The sequence below is a fragment of the Lepus europaeus genome, chromosome 19, assembly GCF_033115175.1.
Source record: "Lepus europaeus isolate LE1 chromosome 19, mLepTim1.pri, whole genome shotgun sequence".
NCBI classification, from domain to species: domain Eukaryota; kingdom Metazoa; phylum Chordata; class Mammalia; order Lagomorpha; family Leporidae; genus Lepus; species Lepus europaeus.
Genome location: NC_084845.1, coordinates 16618746 through 16639120, shown reverse-complemented (window position 1 = coordinate 16639120; position 20375 = coordinate 16618746). Strand labels below are relative to the sequence as shown.

At 47.0% G+C, this 20375-nt stretch overlaps 1 pseudogene; it reads right to left on the bottom strand.

The window, feature by feature from the left end:
- Positions 1-1817: 1817 nt before the first annotated feature.
- On the bottom strand, positions 1818-20309 carry LOC133747684 (dnaJ homolog subfamily B member 9-like; annotated as a pseudogene).
- Between the last annotated feature and the right edge of the window lie 66 nt (positions 20310-20375).

Here is a 20375-nt window from a genome sequence, read left to right as displayed (position 1 = left end):
TTTATAACTTCCTTCACTCTGCTTGCTTTGGGTTCATTTTGCTCTTCTGGTTTCTTCTAGAAGGCACTGTGATTGTTGATTTGAAACTTTCCTTCTTCCTCTTTCCCTCTGAATACAGCTTTCGTTATATTTGGCATATTTTGATACGTTCCATATGGTTTTTCATTTCCTTTGAGATGAGAAGGTGGAATTTAAGCTGAAGTTTGGATGAAGAGTTAGTCCAGAGAAGTGGGAAGTAAAAGAAAAGGACATTAAGTTGGTGTGTGCACTGACAACCCCCAGAGGTCACACTTTCCATTCAGATAAGAACTTGCCTCAAAAACACAAATAGGGCAATGATATTCTAAGTAACATGAATGATGGAAGAACCTTATCATAGCCTTTCTTATTTACATAATTGCTCTGAATTAACAAGAACTTCCGCAGAAAAATTATGACAAAGAATGGGGAAGATAGGGCAACCCAAAGTTTCGTTTCTTTCTGGTCCCTTTTACTCATCAATCACCTGTAGGGTTTTTTTTTAATCAGGTTGTAAATGTTTATATTTCTCTCACACACAATGCTGTGCATGACATTTACTAGTTTTAATATGTATCCATAGGATTAATACTCAAATGGAGTGTAATGTGGAAAGTGCAGAACTAAAGAAATAAGTCTATCTGAAAACAAAAGCACACATTTTTAGCATTTAAAAAATATTGCACATAATAATGTTGCACAGAAATTACTGGCTGGTTTTACAAACCAAATGAGGTATTAGTCAACCTCTAGATAAAGACGAATGCAAAACAGAGGAACTAAACATACACACAAAAAACACAAATTCAAATTAAGACCTGGAATGCCAACAACTAAGAAATAAATGTGAAAAGGTGTCAAAGTAGCCATGATTTCAACATTATAAAATCATTAGCCAGGGACCAAACACATAACTGTCTCTTAGTAGTATTTCATAAGTTTGTAATTTTTTCTAGCCTAAAAGACAGTGAGTTATATAATCACTTACTTTACCTCAGTTCTCCTACAAAAAGGCGTGGTTCTGTGGTAGAACTGGAGTAAACAACAAACCTTCTCTTTCTTTTTTTTTTTTATTTTTTGACAGGCAGAGTGGACAGTGAGAGAGAGACAGAGAGAAAGGTCTTCCTTTTTACCGTTGGTTCACCCTCCAATGGCCGCCGCGGCTGGCACGCTGCGGCCGGCGCACTGCGCTGATCAGATGGCAGGAGCCAGGTGCTTATTCTGGTCTCCCATAGGGTGCAGGGCCCAAGGACTTGGGCCATCCTCCACTGCACTCCCTGGCCACAGCAGAGAGCTGGCCTGGAAGAGGGGCAACCGGGACAGGATCGGTGCCCCGACCGGGACTAGAACCCGGTGTGCCGGCGCCGCAAGGCGGAGGATTAGCCTAGTGAGCCGCGGCGCCAGCCCAAACCTTCCCTTTCTAAAGCTTTCATTGGTAATTAACCAAGATACTGCTTTCCTTTGCTGACTCAATTATACAGTTCCATGTACATTTAGCAACTCACATTACAGATGCTACAGAGCGTGCAATTTAAAATTAGCAAAGTTTTCAGTGCAAAAATCATTCAAGTTCACACAATTTAAATGTACAGTAACTCTCAAAGTTCAGTCTAATGTTATTAGGAAAACTTAATTTTTTTATTTTTTTATTTTTTTTTGGTAATAAAACTAGCCACATTAGTGAGCCCAAGAGTATGTAGGGAAAAAAAAAAAAAAAGACCAGGCAGAATTCTGTCTTTTTAGGAAGAAACTTTCCTAATTAGTGAAATTAATAATTAGATTTTGTCTACTGCTGAATGTTGAATTTGTCAAAAACAATTTAAATACATTTAACTGCCATATCAAATTGCTTAAATTAAGTGAAATCATGCATTTGTCAAAAATAGTTCACAGAAAACTGCTTTGCCTCAAAGACACTGAGGAGGAGTCAACTAGCTGGATTTAATGAAGCCAGAAAAAGAATGAATGACTGTCCTGAACAGTCAGTGTATGTGGCGACCATATTTCCTCTGCGTTGAGTGACAGTCCCACAGTGCTTGCTAGATCCATGGAATCTATTTTCAGTCTGTTCTGTGTGCTGATTTGTGGTGTCAAAGCCACTAAAAGAAAACATTTTCTCCATACCTTCAAACAGTCATCACACAGTCCACCTCCGAAAGAAAACTCCTGACAATGATGCCTTTGTCTACTGGAACCAGCCTGGTGCGTCTGGAAGTGATTTTCAAAATGCTTCTTGGACTGAGTGTTTTGGTTTTGACCAAAAAAACTAAGGTCTTTAAATAAGTCATCAAAATTGAAGTTAAATGATTGTTCAAAAGGACTTCCACTGCCTCTCTGACCTTTACCATTGGTGAAAGCATGAGTCCAGCTGTATCATACGCTTTTCGCCTATTAGCTCTGAGCGTGTTTCGTAGGCGTCTGCAATCTGTGGATTTTGCTTCAGCATCAGGACTCCTGTTTTTGTCGGGGTGGTACTTCATGGCCGATGTGTGAAAGGCCGTCTTGATCTGGTGCTCTGAGGCTGACTTTGGCTCACCTTTCACTCATCAGTCACCTGTAGGTTGAGAGTTTCTGGAAGGATGTGCACACATAGATGAGATAAAAGCAGTTGAGTTTGGCTTGTGCAGCTTCTGCACTGTTCTGGTAAGAAAAAATATATATGCATGCATAAGCTATGAAACCCAAACTGCATCATTTTTGTGATCCTGCATTGAATGCTCTTATACTTACATTTCAAGCCTGACATCACACAATATGAAGAAGAGTAAAATTTATGCTAACTTAACATTTTAATTTTTCTTTACTTAGTATCAAATAAAAAAGCACCATGACAAGTTGAGAGAAAGCATGAAAGAAAGGGGAAAATGGCACACTTGATATCTTTTTTTTTTTTTTTTTTTGACAGGCAGAGTGGACAGTGAGAGAGAGAGACAGAGAGAAAGGTCTTCCTTTTTGCCGTTGGTTCACCCTCCAATGGCCGCCGCGGTAGCGCGCTGCGGCCGGCGCACTGTGCTGATCCGATGGCAGGAGCCAGGTGCTTCTCCTGGTCTCCCATGGGATGCAGGGCCCAAGGACTTGGGCCATCCTCCACTGCACTCCCGGGCCACAGCAGAGAGCTGGCCTGGAAGAGGGGCAACCGGGACAGGATCGGTGCCCCGACCGGGACTAGAACCCGGTGTGCCGGCGCCACAAGGCGGAGGATTAGCCTAGTGAGCCGAGGCACCGGCCAGACTTGATATCTTTAATGGCTCTTTTATCTTGCTTTTTAAATTTTTTTAAAGATGTATTTATTTATTCTGAAAGTCAGAGTTACAGAGAGAGAGAGATCTTTCATCTGCTGGTTTTCTCCCCAGATGGCTGCAACAGCCAGTGCTGGGCCAGGCCAAAGCCAGAATCCAGGAGCTTCATCAAGGTCTCCCACATGGGTGGCAGGGGCCCAATATCTGGGCTTCTTCTTCTCCCTTTCCCAGCCATTAGCACGAAGCTGGATTGTAAGGGGAGCAGCCAGGACACAAACCAGCACCCATATGGGATGGCGGCACTGCAGGCAATGGCTTTACCCACTACACCACAGCACTGCCCCATATCTTGCTTTTTTAACCTTTTTTGTTTTTTTAAGATGTATTTATTTATTTTAAAGGCAGAGTTACAGAGAGGTATTGGCAGAGGCAGAGAGAGAGAGAGATTGATCAAGCTTCCATCCGCTGATTCACTCCCCAAATGGCCACAATGGCTGGGGCTGGGCCAGCAGATTGATTAATATCTCTCTCTCTCTCTCTCTCTCTCTCTCTCTCTCTCTCTGCCTCTGCCTCTCTTTAACTCTGCATTTCAAATAAATGGGGCTGGGCCAGGCTGAGGCCAAGAGCCAGAAACTTCATACACATCTCCCACATGGGTGCAGGGGCCCAAGGGCTTGAACTGGTGCCCATATGGCATGGCAATACTGCAGGAAGTAGCTTCACCCTCTACACCACAGTGCTGGCCCCTAGCCTCCTTTTTTTAAATCAGGGCTCAAATATTTTCATTTTGCAATGGGCCCTGAAAAGTAGGGAGCAGTTCTAATTGTTGCAGTCTGCAAAATACTCTCAAAAGGTCCAGTATCCTTTACTCCAGCAGAAAGGACAGTTGCAAAATAAAAAATTATGAAAAATTATTTGCATGTGTACAGTTGCCAAGAACTACATCACTTTCAATTATAACCACTGAAAATGAAGTGGCTTAAAGCATACATTTTGAAGATCTAATAAATGCATTTGCAGAAAGGCAAGCCAGAAAAATTTTATGACCAAGAAAGCACATTAACAAAGTATTATTGTTTATTGTATTATGTGAAATCATGATGCCAAAATATTTTCTGTAATGAGTAAGTTTATGTTATTACTCATGGACCACTATGACCTGTATTAAATTTGAAAATACCAAAATATTTTTAAATTTTAAAAAAACTATATTTTTAGCACTTTTAGTAGCACATTTTCTCCTGTTTTTAGACTGAGGTCCCACATTTTCATAAAGATAATTGAAAATGAATCTTGATGTGAATGGGATGGGAGAGGGAGTGGGAGATGGGATGGGAGGGAGGTTATGGGGGGGGGGGGAGCCGCTATAATCCAAAAGTTGCACTTTGGAAATTTATATTTATTAAACAAAAGTTTAAAAAAATTATACACTTGATTCTTGCTTACAGGTCAACTGATCAATCCCTAAACTCACACCTCCACGCCACCCTCGTCAACCACTCCTTTAGGACACAGGAAAATGGACCGTACAGAAGACATTCAGCCCTCACTCTGTGGCTCCTGAAGGAAAACAAGTTGTCCAGACCCTGCAGAAGGACTGTCAAGAAGTCACCCCCTGAGCCAAAGCAAGAGTTGTTGCCACACTTGCAGAGCTGCTGAGCCTGAGAACTCAACAGGAAGCAGCACGCAATAGGCAAACATGCTTCCAGGAACTTTGCAAGCACAGCGAACCCTGAAGAAAACTAATTCAGAGACAAAGGAGCACATCCCCACAACTGCCTCCTACTTATTTAGCAAGTCAAAAATAACGAGGGGGTGGGGAGGGTGGCATTGTCACCAAGTGGGCTAAACCCCTGCCTGTGACATGGGCATCCCATATAGGCACCGCTTATAGGAAGTGTTGTGGTCGCTCCACTTCCGATCCAGCTTCCTGTGAATGGCCTGGGAGGGCAGTGGACGATGGCCCAGGTGCTTGGGCCCCTGCAGGCTTAGGGAAACTGAGGACCAAAACAACATTGCAAAATTAACTGATACATTAATGATGACAAGAAACAGAATAGACCACAGATGCTGAGCAAGTTCATGGGAAGGAAAAGGCCCACAGGAATCACAGTAAGCGAAGGGTTAAAAGGCAAATTAGAACACTAAGAGGGAAGCTCACAGACACAGGAGCTGCCCAATTCTGTGAACTTCTAGAAACAGGGACCAAAATAAACCTCTTTCCTACACAAGTAGCCTGTGTCATGTGATAAAAAGTGGATTGGTGCATCAACCAAACACTAGCTTTTCCTTTAAAAAAAAAAAAAAGAGAGAGAGAGAGAGAGAGAAGTAATATACAAAGATGCTACTAGTGATTGGTCCTACATTTTAGGAATGCAGATGATTGTGTTTTTCTTCTTTGATTTTGCTTTGCATTTTTAAAATTTTATTTATTTGAGAGTCAGGAAGACAGAGAGAAAGAGCTCCTACCTGCTGATTCACTCCCCAAATGCCTGCAATGGTCATGACTGGGCTGGGCTGAAGCTGGGAGCCAATACCACCCAAGACTCCCACAGGGGTGGCAGGAACCCAGTTACCTGAGTCTTGACCACTGTCCCCTAGGGCCTGCATCAGCAGGAAGACAGAGTCAGGACTCAGAACAGGTACTGCACCCAGGCACTCCATTAGGAGACAAGGGCATCTTAAACAATGTCCTAACCACTAGGCTCCATGCTTAGCCCTATGCATTTTTTATTTTTAAAAGTTAGCAAATAAATAAGAGCAGAGGGAAGAACAATCCTGGCCAAAGAAATGGCATGCATGCAAAGCCTACCAAAAGAAGGAAATCGTACCACCCAGGAACTGAAAGAAGTTCAGTATGGAAGAGAAAGCTGTACAAGAACAGAGAAAATCCATAGGAGCTTGCAGGTCATGATGGGTACCCGAATGCCACTCAAAAGCTTTTGCCTGATCAAAATCTAGCCCACTCCCAGAGCTTCACTTTCTACCTGTTGTTTTCACCGTGATCTGAAACTCATGTTCAGACTTAATTGCCAATTTAATGGTATCAAGAGATGGCAAAGCCTATAAGAGGAGGTGGGAGTGAGGGCTCACCCTATGAAGGGAGTAACATAGTTCCCGCGATTGGGAGTGAGTTACGGTGAGAGCAGGTCCAGCTTCCCCAGCTCACTCTCCTGCTTCCTCTCCACCACAAGATCTCTCCCCCACAGGGCCACTTGCCCTTCTACTTCCCGGCACGAGTTAAAGCTGGACAGGGACCTCACCAGAACCCAAGCAGATACCATACTCTTGGACTTCCTGAGTTATGAGCTAAATAAACCTTTCTTCATACATTACAGTCTTAGGTATTTTATTACAGCCATAGGAAACAGACGGACACTTTCCAACCCCTACTGATAACTAAAAGTATGCTTTATTTTTTTAACCAAAACGAGGTGGGTTTTTTTTTTTTTTAAGATTTATTTATTCATCTGAAAGTCAGGGTCACACAGAGAGAGGAGAGAAAGAGAGAGAGAGAGAGAGAGATCTTCCATCTGCTGGTTCACTCCCCAGATGGCCAAGAGAGAGAGAGAGAGAGAGGTCTTCCATCTGCTGGTTCACTCCCCAGATGGCCGCAATGGCCGGAGCTGCGCTGACCAAAGCCAGGAGCCAGGAGCCTCCTCCAGATCTCCCACGTGGGTGCACGGGCCCAAGAACTTGGGCCATCTTCTATTGCTTTCCCAGGCCATAGCAGAGAGCTGGATCAGAAGTGGAGCAGCCGGGACTCGAACCAGTGCCCATATGGAATGCCAGCACTGCAGGCGGCGGCTTTTCCCGCTACACCACAGTGCTGGCCCCTGCTCTCACCTTTTCAAAAATTCAAAATAATCAAAACTCAAAGGAGAAAATCTGTAAATTGATACAGACTAATTTTGTACATTTAATTTTGTTCCCTAATTCCAAGTGGCATAAACACTTTTTTTTAACCATTCAGCTTGCCTAAATTAAGCTGAAGTTCATGAGCTCTTAACAGCAATACTTGTTTGGATATGACAGCAGGAAAAAACCCACAAGTGGCAAAGGCCACCCTGCTCCCACCTTGAAGTCCTCCTATGCCGGGTAATAAGCAACTTAGCTCTGTGTCCCTGCAGCCAGACCAGCAGCTGCCTCCTGAGGTACGGCCAGCCAGAGACCTCGGGAGAAAGCCAGTGGCCCCGGAGCTCTGATGGCCCAGGTCCCACCAAAGGGGTCTGGTTACATTCCTCACGGCTGCGTGAGTTCCAACCAGTTATTGCAGAAATGGAGTAACATCATTTTTCCATAGCTCATTTTACTTAACAAAAATCTATTTTCCTTTTAGTTGTTTGTTTATTTGAAAGACAGGGGAAAAGAGAGGCAAAATCTTATAGCCTTGGTTCATTCCCCAAATGCCTGCAACAGCCAGGGCTAGGGCAGACTAAAGCCAAAGGCCAGGAATTGAATCCGGGTCTCCCACATGGATGGCTGGGACCCAAGTACTTGAACCATCACCTGCTGCCTCCCAGAGTCCACACTGGTAGAGAGCTAGAACTGGAAGAAGAGCCAGGCCTGAAACCCAGGCACTCTGGTAAGGGATGTGGATGGCCCAAACAGCAGCGTTTTTGTGTTGTTGTTGTTGTTGTTGTTTTAAGAATTACAGAGAGAAAGATACTTCATCCATTGTTTCTCTCCACAGTTGGCTACAATGGCCAGCACTAGGCCAGGCCACAGCCAGGAGCCAGGAGCTTCATCAAGGTCTCCCACATAAGTTACAGGAGCCCAAACACTTGGGCCACCCTCCACCACTTTTCCCAGCATGGAGAAAGTGTGGCACGGAGCTGAATAGGAAGTGGCATGGCCAGGACAAGAACCAGTGCCCACATGGAATGCCGGTGTTGCAAACATAGGCCTCACCTGCCACACCACAATGCCAGCCCCCACAAGCTGCATCTTAACCACTTGGTCAAACGCCCACCTCACAAACATGTATTTTCATACGCATCATCTCATCTCATGTTCGCAATGCTGCAAGGCAAGTATCAGTATCCTCACTTTGCTAACGAGATCCTAAGGGTCAGAAAGTGTCCTGCAAGAAGCTACAAAGGCAGGGCTGGATGGAGGCTGGGTCTCCTGGGCTCTAACTTCGGGGGCACTTGACACACAGTATTTGGCTGACAGTTGTTGACACTCTATCCCTACAGTAAACTCCAGCTGCAACCACACCCCTATAAGTTACTATCCCAACACCCTGCTATTCCCTTCCAAAGTTACTTTATATATTATCTGTCTCCTTCTTCCTCTCTCAATACCTAACAGAACATATCTTCTAGACATATGCCTCATCGGGGTAGAACATTGTCTGTCTTATCCACCACTGAATCTCTGGCACCTATAGCAGTGTCTGGAACAAAGCAGGCATGCGATAAAAGTGAAACAAATGACCTGACTGAATGAATGAAAGATTTATGGGATACAAGGATGTTCAAAGGTCTCAAAACCTATAGCATGGCCGGCGCCGCGGCTCACTTGGCTGATCCTTTGCCTGCAGTGCCAGCACCCCGGGTTCCAACCCCGGTTGGGGCGCCAGATTCTGTCCCAGTTGCTCCTCTTCCAGTCCAGCTCTCTGTTGTGGCCCAGGAGGGCAGTGGAGGATGGCCCAAGTGCTTGGGCCCTGTACCCGCATGGGAGACCAGGAGGAAGTACCTGGCTCCTGGCTTCGGATCGGCTCAGGGAGCCGGCTGTAGCTGCCATTTGGAGGGTGAACCAACGGAAGGAAGACCTTTCTCTCTCTCTCTCTCTCTCTCTCTCTGTCTCTCTCTCTCTCTCTCTCTCTGTGTCTCTCTCTCTCTGTCTCTCTCTCTCTCTCACTAACTCTGCCTGTCCAAAAAAAAAAAGTAAAAAAAACCTATAGCAATCACAAGACAAGACAGTCACAGAGAATTAGAAAGTAATGCATTTTTTAAGAAGCCTTTTTCTTTGAAGATTTATTTTATTTATTTGAAAGGCAGAGTTATAGAGAGAGAAAGAGATAAAGAGAGAGAGAGAGAGAGGTCTTCCATCCCTCTGATTCATTTCCCCAAATGGCCACAATGACCAGGGCTAGGTCAGTCCAGAAGCCAGGAGCTTCTTCTAGGTCCCCCACCCATGTACAGGGGACAAGCACTTAGCCATCCTCTGCTGCTTTCCCAGGCACATTGGCAGGGAACTGGATTGGAAGTGGAGCAGCCAGGACCTGAACCAGTGTCCACATGGGATGCCAGAGCTACAGGCCAAGGCTTTAACTCGCTCCCCACAGCACTGGCCCTAGTAACGCACTTTTGAGATATGTGGTTGGATTCAGAAATCAACCCAATGTCAATGTCTTCCAATGAGACTGGTCTTCCTGAAGATGCAGCATCTTCAGCTCAACACTTCACCCACTCCTATCTGGCTCTAGAAAAATTCAGTTCTTTTTTGCTTATGAAAATCTTTGGGCCGGCGCCGTGGCTTAACAGGCTAATCCTCCACCTTGCGGCGCCGGCACACCGGGTTCTAGTCCCGGTTGGGGTGCCGGATTCTATCCTGGTTGCCCCTCTTCCAGGCCAGCTCTCTGCTATGGCCCGGGAAGGCAGTGGAGGATGGCCCAAGTCCTTGGGCCCTGCACCCGCATGGGAGACCAGGAGAAGCACCTGGCTCCTGGCTTCAGATCAGTGCAATGCGCCGGCCATCGCAGCCATTGGAGGGTGAACCAACGGCAAAAAGGAAGACCTTTCTCTCGGTCTCTCTCTCACTATACACTCTGCCTGTCAAAAAAAAAAAGAAAGAAAGAAAAAAGAAAAAAAAAATCTTTGGTTTTAAGATATCCTTGACGCTTTCTCACATATAGTTTTATCTTCACTCTGTCAAAGTAAAAGACACATACATCCACATACATGCCCTTCCTAAAGGCCTGTTACTTGCAGATCACCAATTTTTGATAATTGTGATACCCAGAGAGTAACTCGATAAGAAAAAGTTACTCGATAGCAGGGCCTCTTGCTTAAGAAACTTCCAAATAGGTTAGAGAATGAAAGCCATGAGGAAGTAGGCAAAGAGGAAAACATGTAAATAATAGTCCAACATAGAATGTTATCACAAAGTGGCACACAAGATTAGTCGCCGTGTTAAACAGGAACAAATTATTTGACGTTCAAAAATTCACAAGAAGTAAAAAGCTGGAACCTCACCAGAAAGGCTTCAGGGAAGAGAGAAGAATTTGAATTTGCCCTTTAAAAATGAGTCAGATTCACGAGTATAAAAGCACAAACGATGAAAAAGGCCATGAAAGTTCAAGTAACCTGGTTTTGCTAAAGAGACGACAGTGTAGTGAGTGATCAGAAAGGCAGCTCGGCGCAGGGTGAGGGCAGCTCGGTGAGGACCATTACTGCCAGGGAGAGAGGCCTGAGACCCATCTCACAAGCAACGCGAGTCACTCAAAGGTTTACTGCAAGTCTCTCACATGATCGATGCGGCGTTTTAGGGAGATTATCCTGGCATAGCGTGAGCCCAGATGGAAGGAAGCTCTCATTAACCCCCTCAGCCTCCCTCTAGGGAAATTGCTGGCTTTCCTTCTTTCTCTTTCTTTTTTCTTTTTTTTTTTTTTTTTTCATTTGTAAGCTTTGAGAACAGTTATCCTCCGACAACAGTTTCTAGATGAACAACTCCATGATGTTCACTGCCACACATACCTTGCTTAATCGGAAAAGACTACAAATAACCAAACCAAAGTAGCAGCTAACACATCCAGAGCCTGCCTCTTGATAAGATTAAACAAGGCAAGGCTTTCCTCAGCCCGGATCCCCCACACAAGCAAGAGGGACCCTCCACTCTGTTCCCTCCTTCCCTCTACCCAGACAAAAAGCTGACACCTCCAGCCACCTGGTTTTGTTCTGTCGGTCCCTGGGTTACATTTCCGAGGAGATTTGTGAGTAGAAGGTAATGATCCTGGTGCTGTGCCTCACCTTCTTGTAAGAGGCAGCTTCAAAAAGTTTGTGGGGAAAAATGGAATTAAAAAGTAAGCTCTCTTTGGTGAAAAACTTGAAATCCATGCATACGAGGGGGTCTTCAAAAACATCATGGAAAATGCATGCTATGAAAAAAATGCATGGATTTTTTAAAAAGATTTATTTTCTTTTTTTGAAAGGCAGAGTTACAGAGAGAGGGAGAGACAGAGAGAGAGGTCCTCCATCCACTGATTCACTCCCCAAATGGCCACAATGACCAGGGCTGGACCATACTGAAGCCAGGAGCTGGAGTTTCTTCCCGAGTGGATGCAGGGCCCCAAGCACTTGGGCCACCTTTCACTGCTTTCCCAGGCCATAGCAGGGAGCTGGATTGGAAGTGGAGCAGCCAGGACTCCTACCAGTGCCAAAGTGGGATGTCAGTGTCACAGGCGGTAGCTTTACCCACTATGCCACAACGTCGGCTCCAATATTTCAAAATTTTTATTTATTTATTTGAGAGGCAAAGAGACAGAGAGAGGGAGAGCTGGTTCATTCCCCCAGATACCCACAATGGCCCAGGTTAGGCTGGGCTGAAGCCAGGAGCCAGGAACTCAATCCAAGTCTCTCACAAGAGTGGCGGGAACCAAGTACTTTAACCATCATCACTCCTTCCAGGTTCTGTACTAGCAGGAAGTTGGAATCAGGAGTTGGAGGCAAGCATTGAACCAACACACTGGTATGGCATGTAGGCATCTTTATACAAGGTCAAATGTCCAATCTCAGATTTAGAAAAAATCTTGCATCAAAATAAATGTATCTTTTTTATTTTTATTATTTATTTGAGAGGTAGAGTTACAGACAGTGAGAAAAAGAGACAGAGAGAACGGTCTTCTTTCTGCTGGTTCACTCCCCAGATGGCTGCAATGGCCAGAGCCGGGCCAATCTGAAGCCAGGAGCTTCTTCTGGGTCTCCCATGCAGGTGCAGGGGTCCAAGCACTTGGGCCATCTTCTATTCTTTTCCCAGGCCATAGCAGAGAGCTGGATTGGAAGAGGAATAGCCAAGAATAGAACTGGTGCCCATATGGGATGCCAATGCCACAGGTAGAAGATTAACCTATTGTGCCACAGCATTGGCCCCATCAATGTAACTTTTAATTCCACTTTTCCATGAACTTTCGGAAGTACACTCATTGCCATCATCCACGTTCATGCTACTGGATCCTAGGACTTTTGGGCTTCTGATTTTTGGGGGGTTTTACCTTTCTTTGTTTGGGACAGCAAAGGCTATCTCTTTACAGCCAACACAAAGACTAATTAGTTGAATTCATTATCTTTTTTTTTAAGATTTTATTTATTTATTTATTTATTTGAAAGTCAAAGTTACACAGAGAGAGAAGGAAAGGCAGAGAGAGAGACAGAGGTCTTCCATCCTCTGGTTCACTCCCAAATTTGGCCGCAACGGTCGGAGCTGTGCTGATTCTAAGTAAGGAGCTAGGAGCTTCCTTCGGGTCTCCTATGCGGGTGCAGGGGTCCAAGGACTTGGGCCACCTTCTCCTGCTTTCCCAGGCCATAGCAGAGAGCTGGAGCAGAAGTGGAGCAGCCGGGACTTGAACCGACATCCACATGGGATGCAGGCACTGCAAGTGGCAGTTTTACCCGCTACGTCATAGTGCCAGCCCTTGCACTCTTTACGTCACGTCTTAAGAGTTCACCCTCGGGCCTCGGGCCTCGGGCCTCAGTTAATCCTCCGCCTGCGGCACCAGCATCCCATGTGAGCACCGGGTTCTAGTCCCGGTTGCTCCTCTTCCAGTCCAGCTCTCTGCTGTGGCCCGGAAGGGTACTGGAGGATGGCCCAAGTGCTTGGGCCGCTGTACTCGCATGGGAGACCAGGAAGAAGCACCTGGCTTCTGGCTTCAGATCAGCACAGCGCTAGCCGCAGCGCCAACTGTGGTGGCCATTTGGGGAGTGAACCAACAGAAGGAAGACCTTTCTGTCTGTCTCTCTCTCTCTCTCACTGTCTATAACTCTACCTGTCAAATTTAAAAAAAAAAAAAAAAAAAGAGCTCAAATGGCATCTTAGGAAAGAAGTTTAATGAAACATGCCCAGTCTGTGTTCAGCATAAAACAAACCAACCAGGAGTTCACATTGTGGTGCAGTGGGTTAAGCCATTGCTTGCATCACCAGCATACCAATATGGCAGTGCCAGTTCAAGTCCTGCCTGCTCTGCTTCCAATCCAGCTCCCTACTAATGTACCTGGGAAGGCAGTGGAGGATAGCCCAAGGACTTGGGCCCCTGCCACCCACATAGGAAACCTGGAAGAGGTTCCAGTCTCCTGGCTTTGGTCTGGCCCAACCCTGGCTGTTGCAGGCATTTGAGGAGTGAACCAGTGGATGAAAGATCTCTGTCTCTCTCTTTCTTCCTCTCTCTCTAACTCTGCCTTTCAAATAAATAAAATATAAATCTTTTTTAAAAAATTTAAACTTTCAGCAAAAATTATTTTGGAAACTTTATATTCAACACAATGAGCTTTTTTTTAAAAAAACGATTTATTTATTTATTTGAAAGTCAGAGTTACACAGAGAGGGGAGAGGCAGAAGAGAGGTCTTCCATCCTATGGTTCTCTCCCCAATTGGCCACAATGGTCGGAGCTGTGCTGATCCGAAGTCAGGAGCCAGGAGTTTCTTCCAGGTCTCCCACGTGGGTACAGGGACCCAAGGACTTGGGCCATCTTCCACTGCTTTCCCAGGCCATAGCAGAGAGCTGGATCAGAAGTGGAGCAGCCGGGACTAGAAGCGGCGCCCATATGGGATGCCGACGCTTCAGGCCAGGGCATTAACCCACTGCACCACAGCACTACTCCCCACAATGAGCTTCTTAATACTTAAGTCTGTACTGATATCAGTGTGGTATTAATCATTGTGTTTGGTTGTGTTTGGGTTTGGGATTTTTTCACCATAAAATGTGTGAACATATGGAAGATCTTCAGTGCTCACCCCAGAGTTCTAGAACAGGCAACCACAAAGGCAGAAAGAGTAGTGGTTGCACAGGGCCAGGGAAGGTGACGGAACAGAATTGAGGAGTGACTTCCATGGATACAGGGTTTCATTTTGGGGTGCTGAAAATGTTCTAAAATTGGAGCATAGTGATGGTTGTTGTACAACTCTGTAAACCTCCTTAAAACCACCGCACTATGTCTTTAAATGGTGCCATGGTTTGAATGTGGTTTGTCCTCCAAAGATTGATGTGTTGGAAGCTTGGTCCTGAGAGTGGTGATGTTAAGAGGTGGTAGGACCTTTTAAGAGGCAGGGCCCAGTGGGAAGATATTAGGTCACTGGGGTTGCTGCCCTTGGAAGAGATTAAGGAAGTTCTTGTGAGGCCCTGGAAAATTCTCATGAGAGGATTGCCATGAAAGAGCAAGCCCCGCCCCTCTCTGCCCTCTGACTTCCCAGCATGCCATGTGACCTCGACCTCGCAGGGGCTCCCACCATGGGATGCAACCAAAGGAGTCCCCACAAGAGGCTGAATCAATCGGACTGTCCAATCTTGGCCTTTGAACCTCCAAAATCATGAGCTAAATCAACATGTTTTCTTTAAAATAAATAAATAAAATGCTTTAAAAGATGTATATATGTATTTATTTGAAAGGCAGAGCTACCCAGAGAGAGGGAGGGACAGAAAATGAGAGATCTTCTACCCACTGGTTTACTCCCCAAATGGCCTCAATGCCAGGGCTGGGCCAGGCTGAAGCCAGGAGCCTGGAAGTCCATCCCAGTTCTCTCACGAGGGTGCAGGGGCCCAAGCACTGGAGCCGTCTCTTACTGCTTTCCCAGACCATTGACAGAGAGCTGGATCAGAAACAGAGCAGCCAGGACTCAGAACCCACACCCATATGGGATGCTGACGTCACAGGTGGTGACTCAAGACGCTGTGGCCCAACGCCAGCTGCCCAACCTGTTTTCTTTATAAAGGACCCCGCCTCAGGAATTTTGTTGCAGCAGAACATATGATGTGTGAAACAGATCTCCAAAAAGTTGTAAAATTAGAACTCTACCGCTATAATAATATCACAGCATCTGGAGTTCAGCAACCCACATGCCATGGTTTGCTGACCTGCTTTCTCTGACAATATCCATCACCCTTGAGTTGCTCTAGAATATCTTCGGGAGCCAGTGTTTCCAAGTCTATCTATGCCTTCCTTTCATCTGTACACCAAACCATTATCTTTGAAGCTTAAATTGCCTCTATGAGTAAAATGCACTTATTTCCAGCAATACTCCACAACCAACATACACTCACGTACTCACACCCTAACAATTACAATAAAAGATATCACCTGGGAACGTGGAGGATTCTGAAGGCTTTGCTAGGGCTAATCCCACGCTCACTCGTGTGGCTGTTAGCACGAGACTTCAGGTGCTCACCTCAAGGATTTCTTCAAGGCTGCCTGAGTTTCCTTGTCACATGTCAGCTGACCTCCTCCCGGGAGTGCAAGGGAGAAATCTCAGGGCTTTTAGGACCTGGTTTCTGCAATGTACAGCACTGCTTCCACTTCACTCTGTTACCAGCAAGTAGCCAGGTCCTGCTCACACTCCAGGCCCCGCCTCCTGAAGGGAGAAGCAACAAGGAATTTGTGGATGTATATTAAACCCACCACATCGTGCTCGCTTCGGCAGCACATATACTAAAACCCACCACATCCTCATTGGCGCTCTACAAAAAGACTCTCTTTTCCTGTTGGGGGAGCAGAAACGGGGGACTAAGCCCAAGACTTAATGGTCAGACTATCCAAGTTCCACTGAAGGATAAATTCCCAATGGAGGCAGGACTGTGTTGGCAAGACCAGGACTCAGTTGGGAAACAATGAGACAGTGTTCCCTGGATCGACGACCTTGGAAATCTTGAATCCCCACATTCTTATGAATCCTCTCTGCCTAGAAGTAGCCCACTCCTCCCCTCTGCTTACAGCTGCTGGAGTCCGATCCCAGATAAGAGGATACTGTCTTCCTCCAGTCCAGGTGTGAGTCCTTAGGATCTTCCTGCCTGACTACAAGCATTTTAACTCTAACACTGTGATTTAATCTTAAACCCAGTCACCGGCATGTTTGACCTGATAAGGGAGGAAAGGGACCGAACCCCCAAAGGATCCCTCACCAGCTACCAAGTCTGCCTGTTCCTGGATCTTGCACTTCCCAGCCTCCAGAACTGGGAGACACAAATGTGTGCTGTTCACCCCACACCGCGCCTGGGATTCTGCTGGAGCAGCCTAAGACGACTGCGTCGGGGAAAACAGGTCAAGTTCATCTTTTGGATGACTCCTCAGTTCGTCCTTTGACACTCTTTTTTTTTTTTTTTTTTTTTTTTTTTTGACAGGCAGAGTGGACAGTGAAAGACAGTGCTGTTGGTTCACCCTCCAATGGCCGCTGGCGTGCTGCGGCCGGCGCATCGCGCTGACCCAAAGCCAGGAGCCAGGACACTCTTTCAAAAGGAAGCTTTCCATTCATTGATCCATGGAGTACTGATTCAAATCCTGCTAACAAAAGGTCCTTCCTGAAAGCTAGAAATGCCCTGCAGAGCAAAACTCACAGTTTCCTCCTCTGAGAACTTGCAACAAGTTCTCTAAAGCGTAAGAGGGGAAACCAGCTAAGTCACAGTGGGGATCAGAATAAAGAGATCTTCTCAGTGGACGGAGCACAGACGGGTAGCCACAGCAGTGGTGAGAGGGCAGCCCCCGGCTTCCTGGGGCCTAGGGACTGAGCCCGGCACTGGCAGCCAGAAATTCAGTTCCTATGGGGTGAAGAAATCATGCTGTCTGCAAGGCTACGGTCCCAAGCCAAACTCGAGGCTCCAGGCTCTTCCCCTTTAAAAAGAAGCTGCCCACTGAGGCTATGGGTCTTGACTTCACAGGAAGCCGTGGGCCTAAGGAACTGAGTGAAAAACAGAGGATCTGAGCCTGGATACACCCAAGACTCCCCAATACAATCCAGAGCAGGAGCAGCAAGATGAGATAAGACGACCTGGTTCTGAGCTCTAGGGGAAGAAAGGGCACGTGGTGAGAACTTTAAAACCATACAACCACTAGAAAGGAGAGACAGAGAAAACTCATCCGTACAATGCATGTACTCCTGACAACAAGCAAAACTTATACCACTGAAATTAAACACAGTCAGAACTGATGAAATCCACCTAAAACACTTTTCCCACATGGAAGAAAAGCTATAGTGCTGGGGCCAGCATTGCATACAGCGAGTTAAGCTGCCGCCTGCAACGTCAGCCTCCCAAACCAGAGAGCCAGTTTGAGTCCTGGCTGCTTTGCTTCCTATCTAGCTCTCTGCTAATGTACCTGAGAAAGCAGCAGAGGACAGCCCAAGCACTTGGGCCCGTGCCATCCGCGTGGGAGACCCAGATGGAGCTCTGGGCTCCTGGCTTTGGCCTAGACTAGCTCTGGCTGTTGCAGCCATTTGGGAAGTGAACTAACTACCAGATGGAAGATTTCTCTCTCTCTCTCTCTCTCTCTCTCTTTCTCTCTCTCTCTCCCCCCACACACACACTTCCAAATAAGTAAATACTCTTAAAAAAAAAAAAAAAAAGCTGTAGTACTATGTTGTAAGGGAAGCTTGTGCTTGGTTTGTCAACTGTTGAGACTTTTTTTTTTAATTTTTTTTATTTTTAACAGGCAGAGTGGACAGTGAGAGAGAGAGAGACAGAGAGAAAGGTCTTCCTTTGCCGTTGGTTCACCCTCCAATGGCCGCCGCAGTTGGCACGCTGCGGCCGGCACACCGCGCTGTTCCGATGGCAGGAGCCAGGTGCTTCTCCTGGTCTCCCATGGGGTGCAGGACCCAAGCACTTGGGCCGTCCTCCACTGCACTCCCTGGCCACAGCAGAGAGCTGGCCTGGAAGAGGGGCAACCGGGACAGGATCGGTGCCCCGACCGGGACTAGAAGCCGGTGTGCCGGCGCCGCAAGGCGGAGGATTAGCCTGTTGAGCCACGGCGCCGGCCTGTTGAGACTTTTTGAAAGATTCTATTTTATTTTTTTTTTTTTTTGAGAGGTAGAGTTACAGACAGTGAAAGGGAGACACAAAGAAAGAAGTCTTCCATCCACTGGTTCATGCCCCAAATGGCCGCAACAGCTGGAGCTAAGCAGATCTGAAGCCAGGAGCCAGGAGCTTCCTCCAGGTCTCCCACGCAGGTGCTGGGGCCCAAGGACTTGGGCCATACTCTACTGCTTTCCCAGGCTATAGCAGAGAGCTCGATCAGAAGAGGAGTAGCCCAGACTGGAACCAGCACCCAAGTGAGATAGAGGCTTAGCCCACTATGCCACAGTGCCAGCCCCACCTATAGAGACTTTTTATTCTGCACCTAAAGTGTTCAACAATTTCAATGGTGGGAAACAAAATCCAGCAGCTTGCCAAAGGTCAAGAGAAGCCTGACGCTCACTGCCACTCATGAATCTATCCAGCGGGCCGGCAGCGAGCACGTTGCCGTGGGGAGGGCTCTGGGGCCAGCCTGAAGAGCAGATGGATCTCTCCCTAACAGGGAAGTGCTGTGACTCTAAGGACTAAACAAATGTCACACAAAATTGCAGGTGGTCTCACGTGGATTTGGCAGACAAAATTAAATGGCAGGTGTTTTGAATTACACATAAGTTGTTCATAAACTTGATCTCAAGCAAAGTAAGAGTAATTTCCTATCATAATGTCTTTTACATTCAATTATGAACTGAACACGCCAGGTCACCCTGGGTAACTTTTGCATCATCTGCGGTCAGTTATCTGCCAGGATCCAGTCATTTGACTGCTTAAATAAAGAAGCAGGGCACACATTTGCCCTAGCACTTAAGACATCCGTGTCCCACGCTGGAGTGCCTCGGTTCTGCTCTGATTCCAGCTTCCTGCCTTTGCAGACCCTGGGAGGAAGTAGTGCCAGTTGGGGTAGCTGGGTCCCTGCCATCGCCGAGGGTGATCTGATCAAGTTCCTACCTCCCGGCTTCAGCCCAGCCCAGTCCTGGCCATTACAGGCACAGAGGGAGTTGAATCAGCACGCGGGAGCTTCCTCTCTCCCTCTGCCTCTCAAGTAATTTTTTTCTTGATTTTTAAAAAAGCAATTTAAGTAAATGTCTAACAAGTTGGACAAGAACCTGGCTCAGGGGCAGTGGAGAAGAACAAGGCTTTGGTGTTGGCCTGTTGAGATCTGCACACTGCCTGTCGCTTCGGAGCGGGCAATCTTGGGGAGGTAACTCGGCTCCTCTGTGCCTCAGTTTCCTGATCCACCTCACTGACACATGTCACCTTTCACAGGGTGTATGCTGAGCAGTAGAACAGCGCTTCAGTGACAATAGATTCCGTGTATTTGAACAAGAAAAACCAGGGGAGGCGCTGTGGGACAGTAGGTTACACCTCCTGCAGCGCCAGCATCCCAGATGGGCACTGGTTTGAATTCCAGCTGCTCTTCTTCTGATCCAGCTCCCTGCTAATGCACCTGAGAAAGCAGCAGAGGATGACCCAAGTGCTTGGGCCCTTGCAACTTCATGGGAGACCCAGAGGAAGCTCATGGCTCCTGCCTTCGGATCTGCCCAGCTCTGGCCTTTGCAGCCATTTAGGGAGTGAACCAGCAGATGGAAGATTCTCTCTGTTTCTCTGCCTGTAACTCTGCCTCTCAATAAATAAATAAATCTTCAAAAAAGGAAAGAGGGAAACAAAGAAGAAAAGAAAGGGAGGGAGGGAGGGAGGAGGGAAACGCGATTGTAGCTCTACTTTGGTGACCTAACACAAGTGCCCCTGAGACCGCTCTTTCATTTCCAGAAGGGATTTGAGACATTTTAAAGCAGGCTACCTTTCACAAACTGGGAGAGCAACAGTTCTAGACCGAGAACTCCTACACCACCCAAGACAGGGGCTGCCTGTACTCTGCGACAGTTCCCAGCAGCACCACGCCAGGGACACTGCGGGGAACCGGCCCCCGAGTCGGGACTCGGGCTCTCCCTCCTACGCGGGCCGAGGGACGCGGGAAGGGCCATCTCGTTCAGCGCCGGCGAGCCTCGCCTCCCCTCCCTGCAGCGCAGCCGGTGCAAACGTCCCCAGGCTGCGGGAACCATCGCGCCGCGCTCCCACAGGGCGACCCGCAGCCCGACCCCCGCAGCGGAGCCTAGCCTTTGGACGCC